Raw genomic sequence first — 23,237 nt, 5'->3', positions numbered from 1 at the left:
GATCTACTTGTGTAAACAGCTCTCCAGGTGGCAATGGAATCAGTGTTGAGGATTGAAGTATATCTTAAGCATCCACCCAGAGTGACAACCCTGCCAGGCACAGAATGGGGAGATGGCACTTCTGCAGCTCTCTGCTGAGCCCCTCTCCTTTGTATTCTGTGGCTGTGAACCAAAATGTCCTTATGTCAGCCTTTGAATGTGTTTCAATATTAAATACCTCTTGGCCATCCTCTGTTTTCTCCACATATCCCCATCTCAGGGGCAGGAACATGCCTCTGACTCAGAGGCTTCAAAATGTTCATTCAGAATCTGAAATCCTGAGACAATGAAACTATAAAATCTGCAGGGCAAGGGGTCAGCTGGAGGCAAACAGAAGTGACAATCTGGGGCAGAAGAAGAGTTTGTTAGTGTTTAATTAAATGAAGAAGTGTGGTTAACATGAGGCCACCCTAGCAGCAGATCCAGTCCAGAGATATGGTTGATGCCCCATCCCTGAAGACATTCAAGATCAGTCTTGATGTGGCTGGCCCTAATCATCCTGATCAAGTTAGAGATGTCCCTGCTGACTGTAGGAGGGTTGGACAAGATGACCTCTGAGGGTTCCTTCCAACCTAGTTCATTCTGGGATTCTGTTGCAGAGCCTGGAGTGAGTCTTACCATCAAATAGTGTCTTCTCCAGTGTTTCATCATCCTTTTCTGCCCAGTCTGCCAAGCTGCTGCTGGTGGTTGCAGCAAAGCCTTCCCCATATGCTGTGGAATTAACCTGGGGCCAGACAAAGAAAGACATGGAAGGGTTAAGGGAACACAGGAGAGCAAATCAATATTAGGAAAAAGCTGTGCTGACTTACAGCTCTTTCTCATCCAGCTCTTATCCAGCAGTGCCATCTCAAATTGCAGTTGTGCCTTCTGGCTCCCTACAACTCCCTGAAAGTAGCTTGAACCCAGGTGGGGGTTGGTCTCTTCTCCCAAAGAACAAGTGACAGGACAAGAGGAAACAGCCTCAAGATGTACCATGAGATGTTTAGGCTGGACATGAGGAACAATTTCTTCCCTTTGAGGGTTGTCAAGGCCTGGCCCAGGCTGCCCAGGACAGCGGTGGATTCCCCATGCCAGGAAGTGTTTCAAAGCTATGTTAGATGTGGTGATGAGGGACATGGTTCAGTGGTGGCCTGGCAGTGCTAGGTTAATGGGTGGACTCCATGATCTTAAAGGTCTCTTCCAACCAAAATGATTCTGTGTTTTCTGAAAAAAACCCCAAAGACATAAAGGTTCTTCAAACCCTAAGAAAAAGTTGTCACATGAAAGGTTTTCTCCATCAGCACTTCACATATTGTGGAGCAGAGCTGGGCGCATTATGGAGTCAGGTTTGTTGGTGGCCTTTCCTGTTCACAGTGACCAAAGCTCTAGGGCCTCTGTCCCATGCTGGTGTGCTCCTGTTTGGCTTTGCTGGGTTTAAAGCCTCCTAAGGCCACAGATGAAACAACCACCCCAGGCTACAGATGGAGGTTGTGACAACGATGCCAAGCATTGAGTTGGCCATAGGACCAGAGATTCATAGAATGGTTTGGTTTGGAAGAGACATTAAAGATCATCTAGTTCCAACCTCCCTGCCATGGGAAGGAACAGCTCCACTTGACCAGGTTTTGAACACCTCCAGGGAGAGGGCATCCACAATCTCCCTGAGCAACCTGTTCCAGTGTCTCACCACCTTCACTCTAAAGAATTTCTTCCTAATCTCCAGTCTAAATCTCCCCTCTTCCAGCTCAAAGCCATTACCCTTCATTTTATCACTATAAGCCCTTGTCAGAAGTCCCTCCCCAGTTCTCCTGTAGCCTCCTTCAGGTACTGAAAGGCTACCAGGCAGTCTCTTTGGAGCCTTCTCTGCGCTGAACAACCCCAACTCTCTCAGTCTGTCCCTGTAGGGGAGGTGCTCCAGCCCTCTGATCATCTTCATGGTCATCTTCATGTCAAACGCATCTCCTGAGCATGCTGCCACGCAGAAACTCTTTCTGCCTGTCTGCTTGCGTTCTACAGACATAAACCCATCCCAAATTCCACAGCTTTTCCCACTGATCTGGTTTTTTAAACATTTTAATCCAATTTCTAGGCAATTAGCATTGAGAATCCTGCAATTACTATTAATTGATATTTCAGATGAGTCATTCTGTCATCAAAGAGAGAGAAAGCCCTTGCTGGCTGCTCCTCTCCCCAATCTCTCTGTGATAATCTCCATATCTAGACTCTTATCAGCTAGAACAATCTCAGGATCCACAATTAAGACAGGAGTATGAAGGCAGAGCCCCAGGTTTTACTCATTGTTTTGGGCTCTCTGGGTTACCTGATCTTCAAGAGAAGAAGCCTTCCAGTCAAAACAAGCAGGGGAACGCAAATGAAGCCTGAGGCATTCTGACACCTCCTATTCATCTGGCGTGATGAGTGTTCCAGGAAGAAAATGGGACTCTGGGTTTTGACAATCTCCGGGAAAGTGGAGCATTGTGTGAGAGCAGAGGAAACGTGAATGGAGCTAAATTGACTGTTTACGCCTCTTTTGTGTTCCTGCTGAATGGTGGTGGGTCCTCTCCTGCCTCCAGGCTGAGCACTGCTTTTCCTGGCCGGGCTGACAATCCTGGGTACATCCTGCTTTACTGGGAATCCACAATAAAAGACAAGAAAAAGGGGAAGAGGCGAGGTGCACTTCAACAAAAACGAGAACATGAGGAAGGGTTTAAGGTTGCTACCTGAAGGCAGGTTGTAGCCAGGAAGGGCTTGCTGTCTTCTCCCAGGCAACCAGCACCAGAATAAGAGGACACAGTCTCAAACGGCACCACGGGAGGTTTAGGCTGGAGGTGAGGAGAAAGTTCTTCACCAAGAGAGTTGTTAGCCATTGGAATGTGCTGCCCGGGAAGGTGGTGGAGTCAACATCCCTGGAGGTGTTCAAGAGGGGATTGGATGTGGCACGTGGTGCTGTGGTTTAGTAGTCATGAGGTGTTGGGTGACAGGTTGGACTTGATGATCTTTGAGGTCTTTTCCAACCTTGTTGATTCCATGATTCTATAATGAAAAAGCCCTCCAGCACTGCTGGGGTGGCTCCTGAGTCACTGAGAGCAGCTGTGGGAGTCATGTCACATTTTTTTTGCCTCAGAGCCCCTTGGAAACTGGAATTACAGAATTATTTTGGTTGAAAAAGACCTTTAAAATCATCGAGTCCAACCATGAACCCAGCACTGCCAGGTCACCACTAAACCATGCCCCTCAGCACCGCATCTTCGTGGCTTTGAAACCCCTCCAGGGATGGGGACTGCAACCCTGGCAGCATGGTCCAAGGCTTGACAACTGTTTCAGAGAAGAAACTGTTCCTCATCACAGAATCTTGCTAAAATTCAAGAAAAGATTTACCAAGAAACCAGGAAAAACCCCAGACTTTTACATCAGCATGACTCCTGTTGGACTGTCCCAAGGCAGCTGCCATTCATGTGCTGACCTCTGAGCAGCTCTTCAGCGAGCACAGCTCTTAACATTAATTTATTCTGAGTCAACTCTAAATATTTCTGAGAAATGGACTCCAGGGGACACACTGGGGGTTAGCAAGGAGATGCATTGCATCACCTAACACCTCCTTCACCTGCTGATTCCTCTGTTTCTTTTGGGTGAGGAACCCTGGCGAAAAAATAGTCAGTAAAAAAGGAACTGGAACTTGATGTGGATTAGAAACTCATGAAAGGCTTGAGGAATTGAAAGGACAGGTATGAAGATGAGCTGGGTCTCTTTGGGTGGAGATTATTTCCTTCACAATGGCTCATAAGCTGCAATTGAGGTGTCCTTATAGTCAAGAAGGCCAAAGGCCACCTGAAGATGGGAAAAGAAGAGTGTGGCCAGCAGATTGAGGGAGGTTCTCCTCCACCTCCACTCTGCCCAATTGATGTCACACCTCGAGTCCTGGGTCCAGTTCTGGGCTCCCCAGTTCAAGAGAAATGGGGAACTCCTGGAAAGAGTCCAGATGAGGCTACAAGGATACTGAGGGGCCTGGAGCATCTCTGTGAGGAGGAAAGGCTGAGAGCTCTGGGGCTGTTGAGCAGCCTGAGAGATCTTCTCAATGTTCAGCAGGAGCTAAAGGACCTATGGGGAGAAACAGGACAGGGCCAAACCCTTCTCAGTGGTGACCAATGGCAGGACCAGGGGCATTGTGTACAGACAGGAGCCCAGAAGCTTCCACCTCAACATGAGGAAAAATTTGTTTGGTGTGACGGTGCTGGAGGCCTACAGCAGGCTGCCCAGAGCTGCTGTGGAGTCTCCTTCTTTGGAGAGATTCCAAACTCATCTGGGAATGTGCTGCCCTGGGGAGGTGGTGGAGTTGCCATCACTGGAGGTGTTTAGGAGGAGAATTGATAGGGTGCTTGGTTGCATGGATTAGTTGATTAGGTGGTGTTGGATGATGGGTTAGAAGCAATAATCTTGAAGGTCTCTTGCAACCTGGTCTGGTCTATTCTATTCTATTTGATTCGATTCGATTCGATTTGATTTGATTCGATTCGATTTGATTTGATTAGATTCGATTAGATTCTAAGTTGCTGTGGGTACCCCTACTTTAGCTGGGGAGTTTTACTGGATGATCTCCAGAGGTCCCTTACAACCCCCACCATGCTGGGATTCTAGGTTTTGAGCTTCTGACCAAAGCTGTGCTGATATCACAGCCATCTGTGGGCAAAAGGAAGGGACAGTCTCTGGCATTCCTTAGCTCAGAGGTCTGGAGGCTAATGATTAATTTTCCAATAATGAGCAGTAATAAGAGTGCAACAACTCAAAGTGTTTAGAAAGAAAGGTCCTGCTAGTAGATTCATGAGTGCTTTGAGACTTTGGCCAAGAAAACTGGATGTGTTCAATGCTGCTTCTCCTTCAGCTTTCCAAGATAACAACTGTGTCTTTGTGACTCCTGCCTCCCCACACACATCAAAGAATGGAGAAGGGGACCTTTGAGGTTTTGACAGCTCTATGAGGAGCAACCTGGCCAAGGAAGCTCTTGGTCACAGGGAGTAAGCTGCAAGTGAAAGTTCACCAGTTTCTGGAAATGGAGGTCTTGGACAGATAGAACTTTGACCCACTGTACAAGCTCTGAGTTTTTTTTTTGCTTCTCATGGGAACTTTCACTGTAAAATTCCTTCTTCTGACATCCAGAATGGAAACACCAGAGTACCTCATGGTCCTCAGCTCATTTAGATCACAGGTCTCAGTGTCCAGCTGCACCTATCAGCCACATGTCACAGCCATGATCACAGAGGTGGTGTGGAACGGGGAAGACTTGATCCCACCTCCCACATTCTCACAAACTCTCAGGCTCAGTGACTGTTCCCTCACTCTTTGGGAGGTGGAGCAGATCTAGCATACATGAGATAGACTCACAAAGCTTCATCTCCTGACCTCCAAGTCATTCACTCAAAGTGGATGCTTTCATTCTGAGTCAAGCAATGAGAAGAGAGGACAGGTGGACATGATGCTTATGGAGACATGCTCATGTTTCAGAGATGCCTTAGACCTTCTGAGTCTGACACTGAGCTTCTATTCAATGGGAAAGTAAACAACTTCTTACAGATGGAACAAAACTTTGAGTTCAAGTCCAGCCACAACTGATGGATATTCTGAATCTTCAACTTTTAGGTTGAAACCTATCTTCTTATATAATTTATTAGAGTTACCGGTGGGTTGGTGCCTAAAGTGGAAGATCTTACAGCTGATGTCCAGCTGCTTTGTGCTGCTCTCCTGACAGCAAGAGGACATGAATGCTGCTTAGCTGGCCACTCAGTCAGCTGCAGAGGAGCACATCAGCACCACCATTCCACTTCAGGGAATCCTGTAACCACACTGACACCCAACAGACCCCGGATCCTTTATTCATGAGAAGCTGGGATTGAATTTTGCCTGAGGGATGAGCGAGGACAGCAGCTGGTGGGTAGATAATGACACATAAACTCATGACTTATGAGCACACTTCTGGGAAAATAAGCAGAAGAACATTTTTCTAACATGACCACAAATAATGACACCTTTCACAGCACAGGGCGAGAGGTGGCTGCAGCCCCAGGGACAGAAAAAGCTCCCACCATCAGTGAGGAGAGAGAACATCATTCTTACTGTCCTCAAAAATAATACCAAGCTACTCTAGAGCTAACTGCTGCCTTCCTTCACAGAACCCAGGGTGGTGGCGGTTAGAAGGGACCTCTGGAGATCATCCAGTCCACATTCCCTGCTAAAGCAGGGGCACCCACAGCAGCTTGCCCAGGATCTAGGTGGCTTGGGAACCTCTCCAGGGAAGGAGACTCCACAACCTCTCTGAGCAGCCTGCTCCAGACCTCCAACACCCTCACACTGAAGAAGTTTCTCCTCATCTTCAGGTAGAAGATCCTGGGTGCCATTGCCCCTTGTTCTGACTCTGGGCACCACTGACAAGAGTCTGGCCCCATTCTCCCCACCCCCACCCCTCCTACAAGGTCTTTTAGCTCTTTCTGAGCATTGAGAAGATGTCCTCTCAGCTGCTCTTCTCCAGGCCAAACAACCCCACAACTTTCCTCCTCCCAGAGATTCTCCAGGCCCCTCAGCATCTTTGGAGCTTCCCCTGGACCCTTTCCAGTAGATTCCTGTCCCTCTTGAACTGGGAAGCCCAGAAGGGGACCCAGGACTCGAGCTGTGGCCTCATGAGATCAGAGTGGAGGTGAAGGAGAAGCAACCTTGATCTGCTGACCACACTCTTCTTAATGTTCCCCAGGAGACCATTGGCCTTTTGGCTACAAGGACACCCCAAATGCACCTTATGAACATGACACTTGCTGGTCCCTACAGCTCCTCTCACCTACCAGAAAGGTGGCAGGAGGTCAGAATCTCCTATTTAGTCCAGCACTGATTTCACTGCAAAACTACAGCCCATGGTGCGCTGATACCACAGCTTTGGGATGCCAATCCCCATCCCTGCAGCAGCTCTTCTGTGCTGTCCCTTTGTTGCTGGCCCATCAAGGGTCTTGGTGTCACACATGCCACTGCAAACCCCTGGCTCACCTCTTTAAAATCTTGACTTGGCTGTTGGATTAAAGGTTTGGACACAGTTGTTCAGCTCCACAGCAAGACTCCTCCCTTCCTTTTTTAATCTCTCTCCCCAGTGGTGCTCAGTTTCTAGTCAGAGAGGTTATGAGTGGAGACACCCTGCAGGTGTCACAGCAGATAGAGCAATTGCAGCACTTTGTAGCTCCTCACAGCGTGTTTGTCACTGAAGTGCTCTCCAGAACTCACTGAGCACAGCATATGTGGTGCTGGGACTTCTACTGCTCCTCTGAGACAGATGTGCACAGGCGAGGGGAAGGTACTTCCCAGGGCTAAGGGCTGTTGAGATTGGGAGTGACCTTGGAGATCAAGTCCAACCACTGACCTAGAGCTCACAATCCCAGCACTACTGCTAAGGCACTACTGCTAAATCACAGCACTCAACACCACATCCAAACATCTTTTGAACACCTCCAGGGATGGTGACTCTACCACCTTCCTGTGCAGCCTGATCCAACACCTGAACATCTTCATCAATGTCCTAGATGAAGGGACAGAGTGGACTCTCAGCCAGCTGATGATCATAGATTCAAAGAATTGTTTTGGTTAGAGAAGACCTTTAAGATCATCGAGTTCAACCATTCTTTAACTCTGCCAAGACTGATGATACACCACATCCTCCAGCACCACATCTCTGCCTCTTTGAAACATCTCCAAGGATGAACATTCAAACACCTCCCTGAGCAGCCTGTTCCAGTGTCTGAGAACCCTTTCTGTGAAGAATTTTCTTCTAATCTCCAACACAAATCAGTAAATTTGCAGACAACACCACGCTGGGGACAGGAGTTGATCTGCTGGAGGATAGAGAGGCTCTGCAGAGGGACCTCGACAGGCTGGACAGATGGGCAGAATCCAATGGCATGAGATTTAACACATCCAAGTGCCGGGTTCTGCACATTGGCCACAACAACCCCATGCAGTGCTACAGGCTGGGGTCAGAGTGGCTGGAGAGTAGCCAGGCAGAGAGGGACCTGGGGGTACTGGTTGATGGTAGGATGAACATGAGCCTGCAGTGTGCCCAGGCAGCCAAGAGGGCCAATGGCATCCTGGCCTGCATCAGGAACAGTGTGGCCAGCAGGAGCAGAGAGGTCATTCTGCCCCTGTACACTGCACTGGTTAGGCCACAGCTTGAGTCCTGTGTCCAGTTCTGGGCCCCTCAGTTTAGGAAAGATGTTGAGTTGCTGAAACATGTCCAGAGAAGGGCAACAAAACTGGGGAGGGGTTTGGAGCACAGCCCTATGAGGAGAGGCTGAGGGAGCTGGGGTTGTTTAGCCTGAAGAAGAGGAAACTCAGGGGAGACTTTCTTGCTCTCTACAACTACCTGAAGGGAGGTTGTAGACAGGCAGAGGTTGGTCTCTTCTCCCAGGCAACCAGCACCAGAACAAGAGGACACAGTCTCAAGCTGCACCAGGGGAGGTTCAGACTGGATGTTAGGAGGAAATTCTACACAGAGAGAGTGATTGGCCTTTGGAATAGGCTGTCCGGGGAGGAGGTGGAGTCACTATCACTGGAGGTGTTTAGGAGGAGACTGGGTGGGGTGCTTGGTGCCATGAGTTAGTTGATTAGGTGGTGTTGGATGATAGGTTGGATGCGATGACCTTGAAGGTCTCTTCCAACCTGGTTTATTCTATTCTATTCTAATTGTTCCTTGGGAAAAGAAACCAACCTTCACCTGTCTCCAATCTCTTTTCAGGAGGTCCACAGTGGCAGCTCAGTTTGCTTTTTTTTCTCAAGGAGGAGAGGCAGCTTCCCAACGTTATCTTCTCTCTTTTTTTTAACTCCTCCTCTGATTTTTTTCAGAGGCTCTGACTCTGCAGCTTTTCAAACTGGCATTTCTGGTGCTGCAGCTTGGATGGAAAAATGTTATTTGAATTTAAATACATTTCACATGCACATGGACTTTATTATCAGACTGGAAGGAAAACATCTTCTGGGAGGTTCATGTGAGCCCTGAGCATTGCATTGGTCTTTAATCACTTTCTAGTATTGCAGTGTCAGAAATCATTTAAAATAGGAGAAATGGAAAACAGGTCTGAAAGCTCTGTAGAACCTGCTGGATTCATCTTACTCTATTCATTCCTGTGCTCTGAGGGTCTATTAAGCTGGCAGCAAACTTGTCCTGATGACAACACAGCATTTCTTACATCTGCATCACAGAATCCCACACTGGTGTGGCATGGATCTTCAGATCATCCAATCCAATCCCACTGCTAAAGCAGGGGCACCCAGAGCAGCTTGCCCAGGATCACAATGTCAAGCTGGGTTTGGAATCTCTGCAGAGGAGGAGACTTCACAACCTCCCTGGGTAGCCTGCCTCAAGAATCCAGCACCCTCACACCAGTTTCTCCTCATGTTCAGGTAGAGCCTTGTGGGTTCCAGTTTGTGCCTGCTGCTCCTTATCCTATCACTGAGCACCACTGATGAGAGTCTGGCCCCATCCTCTTGCCCCACTATCCCAAAATGGGTCTTAGAAATGGGTCTCAGGCCCAGAGAACAAAAAAAGTAAACCAAAACAAACCAGAAAAACAACCACCCAGAAGCTGGTTAGTCTCAACTTGACCTTAGGCACCAGGTCATCTTCCTGGAGAAACCTCTGATGCTTTTCTGATGTGCTCTTTGAGCACAGCACCTGGACAGGAGCCATGAAGGTCAGAATCATAGAATCACAGACTACATTGGGTTGGAAGGGACCCTTGAAGGTCATCTTGTCCAACTCTCCAGTAGTCAGCAGGGACATTTCCAACTAGATCTGGTTGTTCAGGGTCCCATCAAGTTGGACCTTTCATGTCACCAGAAATGGGGCCTCCACCACCCCTCCAGGCAACCTGTTACAGTATGTCACCCCCATCACTATGAAGAACTTCCTTCTAATGTTCAGTGTCCTAATGTCCCTCTGATGTCCCTCAGCAAGGACAGCCCTTCTCCATGGCAGATGCAGCTGAGGTGATATGGTGTGGTATATGTGGGTGATCTAGTCTCACAGCAAGTTTGGTCTTGTGCCTTGCAAACAACAAAAAGCACAATGAGGACACAGTCTTTTACCTCTGACTAGTAAAGCTCGCTTTAATCTCTTCAAGTTGCTGCAGGGGAGTTTTAGATTGGATATTAGGAACTATTTCTTCATCTAAAGGGTCACTGAGCACTGGAACAGGCTGCCCAGGGGAGCAGTGGAATCATCATCCCCTGAGGTGTTTGGATGAGGAGCTTAGGGACGTGGTCTAACAGCTGTGTACAGGAAGATGTTAGGTTACATTTAGATTCAATGATCTTTAGGTCTCCAAGCAGGAGGTGGATTCATGACATGGATAGCCTCTCTGTGCTTCCCTTTCTCTATCTTCTCAGCAGTTTCCTAGCTCACTTCACCCTCTGTCTTTGCAGTTAGTTCAGATCCCTTCAGCACAAGTAACGAATACCAGAGTCATATCAGCATAGATTTTGGCTCCTCTAACTCTGTTTTTCCTCACCTGTACCCAACAAGCAGCTTGGAACTGTCTTTAGACCACTGATGAGCTTCAATCATGATGATTTGTAGCTGATGAATGAGATTTGAGGTTTACTGTAGCACAACATATCAAAGCTTTATGCAGATGAATGAAAGCTCCTGCAGGCTGGGATAGGAACACAGCCAACTCCATGCCCAGAAGCCTAACACAGACATGGACCAGGAAAAGAGGAGATCATCACTCCGCTGGCAGCAGCTGTGACAGTCCCTAATTAGTTCTAGAGCATGTGGAGGCACAGATAGAGACAGGAGGTCCACTGGGGTGGGAGAGGAGCTCCATCAGCACGGTCATTGCTGCAAGCACAGTGAATGTGTGCCATAAGTCTGAGCCTCCTGCTGAGGATCATTTCCTGGGAGAATATTCTGACAGAACACTTCCAGCAACAGGATGAAGATAAAAAGTGTTCTGGTGAGCAAGGAAGGCAGAGGAGCTGTGCAATCTGCATGGCATGTCAGAACTGGACCACAATCTTTTCTGCAGTCACAGAATCAGAGAACGGTTTGGGTTTGAACAGCCCTTAAAGATGTAGTATCAAATTCCCTGCCATGGGTAAGGACACCCTCCACTAGACCAAGTTGCTCAAAGCCTCATCCAGCCTAGCCTTGAACATCTCCATGGAGGGGACATCCACGAGCTCCCTGGGCAACCTGTTCGAGGCTCTCACCACCCTCACTCTAAAGAATTTCTTCCTTACATCCAGTCTAAATCTTCCAGCTTAATTTTCCAGCCCTGATTTTCCTCTTATCCAGAAGTTCTTGTGTAAGTTTACTCTCTGTGAAACCATCACTGTCCTCTGAGAAGCCCACAAGGATGGATTAATTCCTATTTACAACAGCAGAGAGACATGTTCCAGTAGGAAGAGGAGCCAAATGCCCCACCTGAAGCAGAAGCAGGAAGGAAAAGATTTCCTTGTGGGCAGAGAGGCAACCATGACCTAGGAAGAAATGCTTTGCTTTGTGCCCATTGCCCCTTGTCCTATCACAGGACACCATTGAAAAGACACTGGCCCCTTCTTCTTGATACCTACCCTTCAGATCTTTATAAGCATTGTGGCGATCCCCTCTGGAGCTGCTCTTCTCCAGGCTCAACAGCCCCAGGTCTCTCAGTCTTTCCTCCTCACAGAGATGCTTCAGGCCCCTCAGCAGCTTTGTAGCCTCCACTGGACTCTCTCCAGTAGCTCCCTGTCTCCCTTGAGCTGGGGAGCCCAGCAGTGGACACAATGCTCCAGCTGTCACATTATTAGGGCAGAGTAGAGGAGGAGGAGAACCTCCCTTCACCTGCTGGCCACATTCTTCTTAAAATACCAACAGCTAGGCAGGGCTCTTGACCAACATTGTGGCTGGCCCACAGTGCCTGGTTCTCCCAGCAGTTCTCCCGCAGGATGCCACCATTCCCTGAAGCTGCACACCGAACCTCATCCATTCTTCATCACAGACATCTGGGGAACTGTTAATTACTGGCAGTGGTATTTAATTAACTCTGGGTATGGCTTTTCATTTTGGGTGGAACTGGGATGACAAATGGTGTGTTGGAGCCTACAAATCCATTACAACTAATAGACCTGTAAAAGCTTTCCTTCTCCCCCAGCCATTATTCTCCACCGAATGGCCTGCTCACCAATAACACATCAACCTCATTTATTTCCACCACGGTGGCAATGTAGACTATTGCAGCAGCCATGAGCAGCCAGGCTCCTTGCTCCAGCACCCTTTCTTATCTGTTGTCATAGTTTGGGCTGGATGCCCTCTGCTACAGGGGTGTTTCCTGTCTCCAGAAGTCCAGCCCAGTGGGTGGACACAGGAAATTAGGTTATTTCCTACCATGATCCCTTGCACCACTATAAGTCTCACGGCGGGGTCTGGCACTTCCTCTTTCCTTCCTCCTCGCCACCCGGTAACTGGGGGAGAGATCTCCCGGCCATGGGCCTCGTTAGGCCCAAGGCCACGGGGGGATGGGCAGTCTCAGATCTGGCCAGCTGAGACTAGCCTAGCAGTTGGGGGGGGAAGGAGGAGCCCTGGGGGTTTGGGTGCACCCTCAGGTGGGAATGGGATCTCTCTGGGTCTGTTTTGGGTCTCTCTCTTGTCACTGTATTTCGAGTTCTCTGCACGCACTCACCGTTCTATTTAAACTTTTCATCACTTTTGCAATCCGTTTGTCTGAGTCGTTATTTTTTGCACGTGGTGGGGAGGGGGTCTGCCCCAACCCATTACATCTGTGTTTATTTGGGGCTAGTTAGGATGTGGCCAAGAAAGCCAATGGGATCCTGGGGTGCATTAAGAGGAGTGCATCCAGTGTGTCCCCCTCTGTGCTACACTGGTGAAGCCACACCTGGAATCCAGTTTTGGGCTCTCCAGTTCAAGAGGTACAGAGATCTGCTGGAAAGAGTCCAACAGAGAGCTACCACGATGATTAAGGGACTGGAGCACTGCCCTATGAGTAGAAGCTGAGAGCCTTGGGGCTTTTTAGTCTGGAGAAGAGAAAACTGAGAGGGGATTTAATAAAAGTTTATAATTATCTGAGGGCTGTGTCAAGAGGGAGGGGACAGGCTCTTCTTCATTGCACCCTGTGATAGGACAAGGGGTAATGAATATAAACTGCAACACAGGAGGTCCAACTCAACATGAGGAGGAACTTCTCCACTGTGAGGGTCACAGAGCACTGGAACAGGCTCCCCAGAGAGGTTGTAGTCTCCTTCTCTGGAGTCTTTCAAGACTCATCTGGATGTGTTTCTGTGCAACCTGCACTAGATTCTATAGTCCTGCTCTGGCAGGAGGGGTGATCTCCGGAGGTCCCTTGCAACAACTAACATCCTGTGATCCTGTGATTTCCCTATGTTCCTTGGAATCAAAAATGCCACCCTAAATCATACCTCATCTGAGGACTATGAGCAACTGCTCCAATTAGAAGTGCTCAGTGATGGTATCTGTAGGACAATTTTCTCATCATTGTCCTTTTCATAGATTCACAGATTGATAGAATGGTTTGGGTTGGAAGGGACCTTAAAGTTCCAACCCCCCACCATGGGCAGGGACACCTCCCACTAGACCAGATTGCTCAAGACCTCATCCAACCTGGCTTTGGACACCTCCAGGGAGGAGACATCCACAACTTCTCTGGGCAACCTGTTCCAGTGTCTCACCACCCTCACTGTAAGGAATTTCTTCTTAATCTCCAGTCTAAACCTCCCCTCTTCCAGCTCAAAGGCATTGCCCTTTGTCCTATCACTACAAGCCCTTGTAAAAAGTCCCTCCCCAGCAGGCTCACCACCAAGCCATTAAAGTAGCTGGTTCCTCAGGGTTCTGTCTGAGTAATGTGAATGTTTAGCCTGTGGAGAAACCTGTTGGAAAAGATTTCTGTGGTTATTTACACCTCAAAATCAATGAGTATGTGAGTATGGTGTGAAAACAAGGCAGGGGAGATTTGAACTGGTCACTGGGAAGAAATTCTTCTGCATGCAGGTAGTGAGTCACTGGAATAGGTTTCCCAGCGAAGTTGTTGTGGTGGTTTAGGCTGGGTGCCTCCTGTTGTCACCACACAAGCTTACCTGCAGTGTCATGAGGGTCCAGCCCAGTGGGTGGGCACAGGAAGCTGCGTATTTCATCCCATAAAACCATCAGCGGGATACTGCACCTCCTCTTTCTTCCCTCACCGCTCCTATGGAGATGCTCCCTATCTGGTAATGGGGGGAGTAATCTTCAAGGCCTCTTGGGGCCTGGCTAGGCCCAAGGCCAGGAGGAGAAGGGGGAAGGGCAGTCTCAGATCTGGCCAGCTGATATTAGCCTAACAGTGGAAGAGGGAAGGGAGGAAGAAAGATCCCTGGGGTTTTTGGGTGTACCCTCAGGTGGGGAGAGGGAAGTGTTGGGATGCTTCTGGGTACGCTTTGGGATCTCCTTTTGTCACAGTGCTTGTGGTTCTCTGTAAAATATTCACTGCTTTTTTCATTTCAACTTTCCACCACTTCTGCAATCCATTTGTCTGAGTCTCATTGTTTTTTCTGCCCGTGGTGGGAGGGGAGGGAGGATCGACCCTTCAGCCCGCCGCAGCTGTGGACACCGAATCCCTGGAATTGTTTAGGAGCAGCCTGGATGAGGCTTTGAGCAACCTGATCTAGTGGGAGGTGTCCCTTCCCGTGGCAGGGGGGTTGGAAGTAGATGATGCTTAAGGTCCCTTCCAACTCAAGCTGCTCTGTGAATCTATGGTGTGGTGGGTTAACACCCATTCTGAAGACAGGGTGGAGGGCTTGTGAGTGCTTTGCCCAGGGAAACTGAGTCTGTTCCACTCCCCCCCTCCCTGCCCAGTTGGAGTATAAATGTGAGGGCATTGGAGTCATTAGCTCTCCTTTTTGGTTCCTGCCTCTCCTGGACAAGAGCTTTCCTGCTCTTCTGCCACGTGGTTGGGTCTGATCCTTCTCCCTGCTGCCTTCGTGCCTCTTCAAAGAGAGAGACTGGTTTTGTATTCTTGTTTTTTCCCCCCTCCCATCCATCCTTGTTCCTTGCCCTTGTATTGCTTGGTGGATTTGCTCCTTCCCTTTCCTTTTTTTTTCCCTCTCTGCTGGGAGGTAGGAGGGGGGAGCAGGGGAGAGATTCTCAGCCTTGCCCCCATCTGAGCTCTTAACTCCCGGTTAAGGTTCAAACCACTATATATGGATTTTATGAGCCACTCACTGCTCAGTTTTACAGCAAGGTTAAAAAAAAAAAAAAAAATAGTTACTTTTTCTTTCCCATCATGCTCAAAAAAAAAAAAACAACCAACAATGCCAAAAGTAAACCAAAATTGGTTAACCAAGCATTGAAGGTTCAATTCCTTCCCTAAAGAAAATTCTCCCTTCCCTATTACTTTGCACTATGGATTTTTAAATGTGCTAAACCCAAATTGTGTTAAAGAGAATTAAAACAACAAACATTCTTAACTGGGACCGATGAAGAAAAAGAACTTCAATTATCAGCTATTGGCTCTTTTCTCCCAGGCAAAAAGATCTAGCACATTTCTTGCACTGTACACATGCTGGAACTCATCCAAATGACTTTTCATCCTTTCACTACTTGAACAGCACTGGTCTTGCCAGGGTGGACTTTGCAACAATCATCAGAGATCAGGTGTCCAAGTTCTTAATGCTTTCCTTGCTCTACAGGATGACCTATGCTTCTTTGACCCAGCTAATTGCTCTTCATTGAGTGTCTTCTACAAGGAGTGCAAGGGAATGCTAATGGTAATCAAAGGGGAGGAAGCGGGGGGTGGATTTTGGACACTGCTTGTCTCTCCAGAAGCTGGCATCTCACTGTTCATAGATTCAGATCAATAAGGTTGGAAAAGACCTCAAAGATCATCAAGTCCAATCTGTCACCCTAGATCTCATGACTACTAAACCATGGCACCAAGTGCCATGTCCAATCCCCTCTTGAACACCTCCAGGGATGGGGACTCCACCACCTCCCTGGATAGCACATTCCAATCTCTAACAACTCTCTCTGTAAGAACTTTCTCCTCACCTTGAGCCTCAACTTCCCCTGGCACAGCTTGAGACTGTGTCCTCTTGTTCTGGTGCTGGTTGCCTGGGAGAAGAGACCAACCCCCTCCTGTCTACAACCTCCCTTCAGGTAGTTGTAGACAACAATAAGGTCTCCCCTGAGCCTTCTCTTCTCCAGGCTAAACAATCCCAGCTCCCTCAGCCTCTCCTCATAGGGCTTGTGCTCAAGGCCTCTCCCCAGCCTTGTTGCCCTTCTCTGGACATGTGCAAGAGTCTCAATGTCCTTCTTAAATTGAGTGGCCCAGAACTGGACACAGGACTCAAGGTGTGGCCTAACCAGTGCTGAGTCCAGGGGCACAATGACATCCCTGCTCCTGCTGGCCACACTATTTCTGATGCATGCCAGGATGCCGTTGGCCTCCTTGGCCACCTGGGCACACTGATGGCTCATGTTCAGTACCCCCAGGTGCCTTCCTGTTTGGCTGCTCTCCAGCCACTCCAACCCCAGCCTGTAGCTCTGCATGGGGTTGTTTGGATGGTTAGAGCATTGTACAGACTGGAATGGAACCAGGGCTCCAGCCACTATGTCCTCTAACCATCTGGGGAACATGACAGGTATGCCAGCACCATGCTGAGTTTCACATCATGATCACAGAATCCCAGCACAGTAGGGGTTGGATGGAACCTCTGAAGATCATCCAGTCCAACCCCTCTCCTAAATCAGGGATGCCCACAGCAGCTTGCCCAGGTTCACAGTAGCCAGGTGCGTTTGGAATCTCTCCAGAGAAGAAGAGTCTACAACCTCTCTGGGCAGCCTGCTCCAGGGCTCCAGCACCCTCACATCAAACAAGTTTCTCCTCTTCTTCAGGTAGGATCTTCTTGCTTCTAGTTTATGTGCATTGCCCCTTGTCCTGTCGCTGGGCATCACAAGCAAGAGTCTGGTCCTATCCTCTTGCCCCCTGTCATTTAGATTTTGATGGGCAGTGAGAAGATCTCTCAGCTCAACTAAATCCTGCAAAATTGAATCTATTTTTATCAACAACTTCTACAGAAAACTAATAAAACACCATCTCTGATGTCTGGGGTTATTTTTATTAAGTAGCTGGCTCTTAAAATACTGGAGTTCAATAACACAAAAGTCTCTCCATGGGGTTTCCTTCACTTCACTAGAAAGGAAGAGGTTTGCTCAAATTCCCCTAAAGGAGACCATCATCCCTAAACCAAATAAAACCAGAACAGATCTGTGGGCTCCAAGCAATAAATCCTTTTAAAGCTGTCTGTTGTTTTAGTGGCATCCCGACTTCTCAGACCCTCCAACTCCACACCTACAGCCTTCAGAGAGCTACACTGTGAAGGCTGCTTCTGCTGTTCCTAAGACTGAACAAGTGGTTTCCTACCACAATCCATACCAGTTTGAAGGATCTGGGCTGTGAGACACTGGAACAGGTTGCCCAGGGAAGTTGTGGATGACCTTTTCCCAGAGGTGTTCAAGGCCAGGCTGGATGAGGCCTTGAGCAACCTCGTCTAGTGGAAGGTCTCCCTGCCCATGGCATTGGAACTAGATGATCTTTAAGATTCCATCCAAACCAAACCATCCTATGAATCTATGAATACATCTAGGTTCTCATTGTTTTCCAGGCCCATGCAGAGCAAACTCTGAACACAAGGTTTGTCTTTGAGCTCACCAACCCAAAGTCCTTGGACCATTCCCTGGCATGAGACCCTCTGACACGAGAGGGCTGTATCTATGTTTTCAGCTGGGCTTTTCCCTCACCCTGATCCCAACCCAAACCCCTTCTTTGGGTTTTTGGAACTGTGCTAATTAGTACCTGCACAACCTAGACTTGAGATCCATGCAGTTCTTTTCTCACACTCTTTGGCAGAAGAGGAGCAAGCTCCCAGTCTGTGGTTTAGTGGGCAGGGCTCCGTGAGCAGGAAATCATTGTCCTGGTGTCACTGGGATGGGCTACAGGCTGTCAGCAACTTGGAGTCAGCCAGGACAGCTGAGCTGAGTTTGCTTCAGATGTGTCCCATCCCATCAACATCACACTTATTATAAAGGGGGAAGTTTGGGGGCAGTGTAGCTTTCTGTTTTGGCTCCTGCTTTTAGTTGGGTTCCTCCTGATGCTGATTTTCTTCATTCTTCTGCACCCAAGGTCTGCCTTCCTTTTCAGTGTGACCATCCTACCTTTGCTTGGGCTGAGTATAACTTCATAGATTTTTATAGTTGGATAAGTCTGACTATTTAATTGAATGTATTTTCATTTAACCCATGGCTCTCTTCTGCTTTTCCTGATCCCTCTTCCCAGGTGGGGAGGGGTCATTTGGTGATGGAGAAATTGCTGTAGATGAGCCCTGGATACAGACTAAATGTAGACAACAGTTCAGCCCCAAATTCCTCTTTCACTGATTATAATCCTCACACTATGCTTATTCTCAGGACTGCCTTCTGTCTGCAGTGGCCAGGGCATGATGGAGATCTCAGTGGGTTTCTACACTGGGAAGGTTGAGGATATCCTCAGCTCTGTGTATTAATTTCCATGAATTCAATGGGTTTTCGAGAAGACCTTCTTATCACTCAGCTGCTGCTTTGATTTGGCAAGTGAGGAGATAAGGAGTAGCAGCACATCATCAGCCCCTGCACGTGGAGCACAGCAAAGGCTCCACATCCCCAAGTCCCCAGCTGCGCTTACCCTCGTTGTCCCAAGTGTCACACAACAGGCTCTGCTCAGCTTCTGCCAAAATCACTTTAGAAAGCTAAAATTGCTTCAGAAGGGACTGTCCTGCTGGACCTGCTTGCCTGCTGCTGGGTGTCAGAGCTGGGGGCACAGGGTTTGGAATAATGGATGTGAGCAGGGCTTTGGGATCGTGCCTGACTGTGCTGATGGACAGGCATCTCAAGAGGAAATGGAGTTGCTTTCCTCCATAGATGTCCTGGTGTGAGCTGGAGCAGACCTGTTTCTGGTCAGTGCTGTGCCTTTTCAGCTCAGTCTCTTCAGGAAGAAACTTTCTGAAGGGCAGGGCAGGGCATGTTTGCACAGCCAGGGGCTGCTTCTAGTAGGGGGAAGATGATGGGGAGAGTTCCTGCCAAGGACTGGGCTGCAGAAAGCCTCTGCCCAAGACTTGCTCCTCTGCAGACTAAAGGCACTCCTGCATTTACACCTTACCTTGAGGAGCAGGAAGGCAGAGGGGGCACCTGCAGGGAGCAATGGCCAAGACAGGTGAGACTCAACTGCCCAAAAAGAGATTGTATCCCATAATGGCATCTTCAGGAGTAAGATGAGGGATCCCTAGGCTCAAGCCTCTTCTCCCACGACCGTGGCCAGGGAAGGACTCTGTCCCTTCTCCCTTCCATCCTGATCCATGTGCTTTAGAATCTAGTTCCCATCTGTTGCTGAGTCCAGTCTGGCACTTGCCTAGTGCCTGCCCCAGCATCAGCAGTGCCAGTGGTTTCATCATTGCCATCAGAGCTTGAGTTGGCTTGTGGTTTGTGTCTCTGTTCCATGGCATTGTTGTTCTTTCCACCCCAGCTGGTTGAGTTCCTTTCCCACCCCATCAGTCTCTATCCCTTCTTCCCTTTCTCACAGAATCACCAAGGTTGGAAGAGACCTCAAAGATCATCAAGTCCAACCCATCTGTGGTGAAAGCAGAGGGATTCATGAAGAGCACTTCTGTGGTGGCTGCATCAGACCTGACTTGACACTGTGAGGAACCTCAGGGTCTGGTTTGTTCAAGTGTGAAACAACAAACTGTTTTAACAAAACCATTTAACTTAGGGCTTTCCCAAGGATTCTGTCAGAGGCATCTGGGCTGCAGTTTAACAATCACATCTGCAGAAGATGGCAGCGTGGCAGTGCTCAGTGCATGGTACCAAGGGTTTGCTGTATCATTGCAGGTCTCCCTTGTACTGAACAAGTGGGGACCATCAGAGGGGAGCACATAAACTATTAGAAATCAGTGCTGTTGGGGAATTAATGACACATTTCCCAGTGTCGTTCCAGCAGCTGCATGGCTTCTGTTCCCCATTTCGCTGACAGCTTGCTGGATGTAGCAGCCAAAAAGAAGGCAGAACAGGTAAAGCACGGATGGAGGTGATTGTGTTTGTGTGATTGAAGATAATCATCAAAGAAAGGGATGAATTGTGAGGCACAGAGCTGGTAATTCTGCAGCGTAATTTTATGATTGCCTCCTGAAATTGGCTTCATCTCCTCTTCCTAGCCCTCCAAGTCGGAACAGATGGCATCTCATGCTCTCACTGTATATTTAATTTGGTTTGCATGATTTCTTTATTATGTATATTTGAATTAATGGGCTTCTCCTCGTTGGTTACATCACCAGGTTAATGGTGGTGAGTAGAGATAGTTGCATCCATCAATTCTCTGCTGGTCAAGAGGCAGAAGTAAATGGAACTTGTCACAGAAATGGCTATGAAGATGATCAGAGGGCTGGAGCACTTCCCCTGTGTGGACAAGCTGGGAGACTTGGGGTTGTTCAGCCTGCAGAAGAGAAGGCAGTCTTCCAGTATCTGAAGGAGGCTACAGAGAGCTGGGGAGGGACTTTTCACAAGGGCTTCTTGTGATAGAATGAGGAGCAATGGCTCTGAGCTGGAAGAAGGGAGATTTAGACTGGAGATTAGGAAGAAATTCTTGACAGTGAGGGTGGTGAGACACTGGAACAGGTTGCCCAGGGAGGTTGTGGTTGTCCCCTCACTGGAGATGTTCAAGGCCAGGTTGGATGGAGCCTTGATCAACCTGGTCTAGTGGCAAGGGGTTGGAACTAGATGATCTTGAATGTTCCTTCCAACCCTGTAGATCAATGGTAGCACAGCCCAGAAGCAGCATTTAATGATTAAAGGATTTGAGGAACCTTTCAGTTATTGATGCTTTCTGTGTCTCCAGTGATATGACAAGGGGCAACAGGCACAAACCAGAACCCAGGAAGATGAAGAGAAACTTGTTTGGTGTGAGGGTGCTGGAGCCCTGGAACAGGCTGCCCAGGGAAGTTGTGGGGTCTCTTTCACTGGAGAGATTCAAACCCACCTGGCCATTGTGATCCTGGTGAAGCTGCTGTGGGTGCCCCTGCTCCAGCAGGGGATTTGAACTGGATGATCTGAAGTGGTCCCTTCTAGCCCCCACCATGCTGGGATTTTGTTATTGCTGCCATCACAAAGACAGTTGCATCCATGATGTGGTGCATTTCTTCCCAGACTTTAGGGTGCTTCCTTGACTTTTATCACCCTTTCTTTATGTGAACAGGCAATGCTTATGTGGTGCCCCTGAGCCGTGGGATTGGACCATCATCAGGATGCTTGAGGAAGGCAGTTTCCCTGCTGCCTGTCTTCTCTTCATTGAGCTTCAGGTGTTGCAGGGTGCATCCCTGCTGACACCGTAACAGGCCCTCAGGGTGTTTTCTGCAAGTGGCCAGTCCCAGTGCCCAGAGAGGACCTCCACACCCCCTGGATCACCTGAGGAACCCTTCTGATGGCAAAGATCTGCAGTGACTGTTCAAAGAGTCCTGTGCTGGCTACACATGAGCCATCAGTGTGCCCAGGTGGCCAAGAAGGCCAATGGCATCCTGGCATGCTTCAAGAATAGTGTGGCCAACAGGATCAGGGAAGTCATTGTACCCCTGTACTCAGCACTGGTTAGGCCACACCTTGAGTCCTGTGTCTAGTTCTGGGCCACTCAATTTAAGAAGGACATTGAGACTCTTGAACGTGTCCAGAGAAGGGCAACAAGGCTGGGGAGAGGCCTTGAACACAAGCCCTATGAGGAGAGGCTGAGGGAGCTGGGGTTGTTTAGCCTGGAGAAGAGGAGGCTCAGGGGAGACCTTATTGTTGTCTACAACTACCTGAAGGGAGGTTGTAGCCAGGAGGGGGTTGGTCTGTTCTCCCAGGCAACCAGCACCAGAACAAGAGGACACAGTCTCAAGCTGTGTCAGGGGAAGTGTAGGCTGGAGGTGAGGAGGAAGTTCTTCACAGAGAGAGTTGTTAGCCATTGGAATGGGCTGCCTAGGGAGGTGGTGGAGTCACCATCCCTGGAGGTGTTCAAGTGGGGACTGGACGTGGCACTTGGTGCCATGGTTTAGTCATGAGGTCTGTGGTGACAGGTTGGACTTGATGATCTTTGAGGGCTCTTCCAACCCTGTGGTGTCTCCTCATGAGTGCAAGGAAATGTGATTCTATGTGGCCATTGATAATGGCAATTCCTCCCTGATATTTTTCTCGCAGCACTGCATAAAACAGGCCAGAAAAGATGGTCCTTGTGCACCCCGTGTTTGACAACACTTGTCATGGGTGTGATGGGTTCCTTTTAACTTTTCTCTCCCATACCCAGCTCCAAATTGGCAGGATTTCGCTCAGCCAGGCAAATCTCTCCACAAAGCTCCAAGTTTATCTTCTCATTATGCAGGAGATTTCCATCAGCTCAAAAAAAAATGCTGCAGCACTCCACATTTGCTTCCTGAAGTGTGTCCCAAGGCTGCTCTGTGGAGCATGCAGCAATGAAGCAGTTGGGAAAGTGGCAACAGGATATTCCCCCAGGTTAGGACTCACAGCAAGGTTACCCCAGCCTGTACCAGCATGTCTCCTACAGGTAAAACTCCTGTGAAGACCTGCAAGCCTCTGTGGGATGATCCTAGAGCCTACAGCCAGGAGATACTCTGGGGCATGGAGGAATGCAACAGCACAATGCAATCACACCAGGGCAAGCTTTCATGGACACAGCTGCTTCAGCACCAAGAGCTGCCACCCATGGGATGTGAGGAATGCCTCCAGGATGGAGATGGAAACTGGTCTGGGGTGCACAAGGACCATCTTTTCTGGCCTGTCTTATGCAGTGCTGTGAGAAGAACATCAAGGAGGAATTGCTATTATCAATGGCCACATAGGATCACATTTCCTGGCACTCATGAGGAGACACCAGGACTGTTTGAACAGTCACTGCAGAGCTTTGCCATCAGAAGGGTTTCTCCGGTGAACCAGGTGGTTGTGGTGGCCCTCTCTGGGCACTGGGGCTGGCCATCTTGCAGAAAACACCCTGAGGGCCTGTTAGGGTCTCAGCAGGGAAAACCAGGAGGGTTTTGCTAACAGGAAGTGGGAACTTTGGTACTGATTCAAATTTCTCCCTTGGCTCTTCCATGTGATGTTCCTTTGTGGATCACCTGCACGTGAAACAGGCAGG

The sequence above is a fragment of the Melanerpes formicivorus genome, unplaced genomic scaffold (assembly GCF_026170545.1).
Source record: "Melanerpes formicivorus ecotype bairdi unplaced genomic scaffold, bMelFor1.0.p_v2 SCAF_136, whole genome shotgun sequence".
Taxonomy (NCBI): Eukaryota; Metazoa; Chordata; class Aves; order Piciformes; family Picidae; genus Melanerpes; species Melanerpes formicivorus.
Note: the sequence above shows the minus strand (reverse complement) of the source record.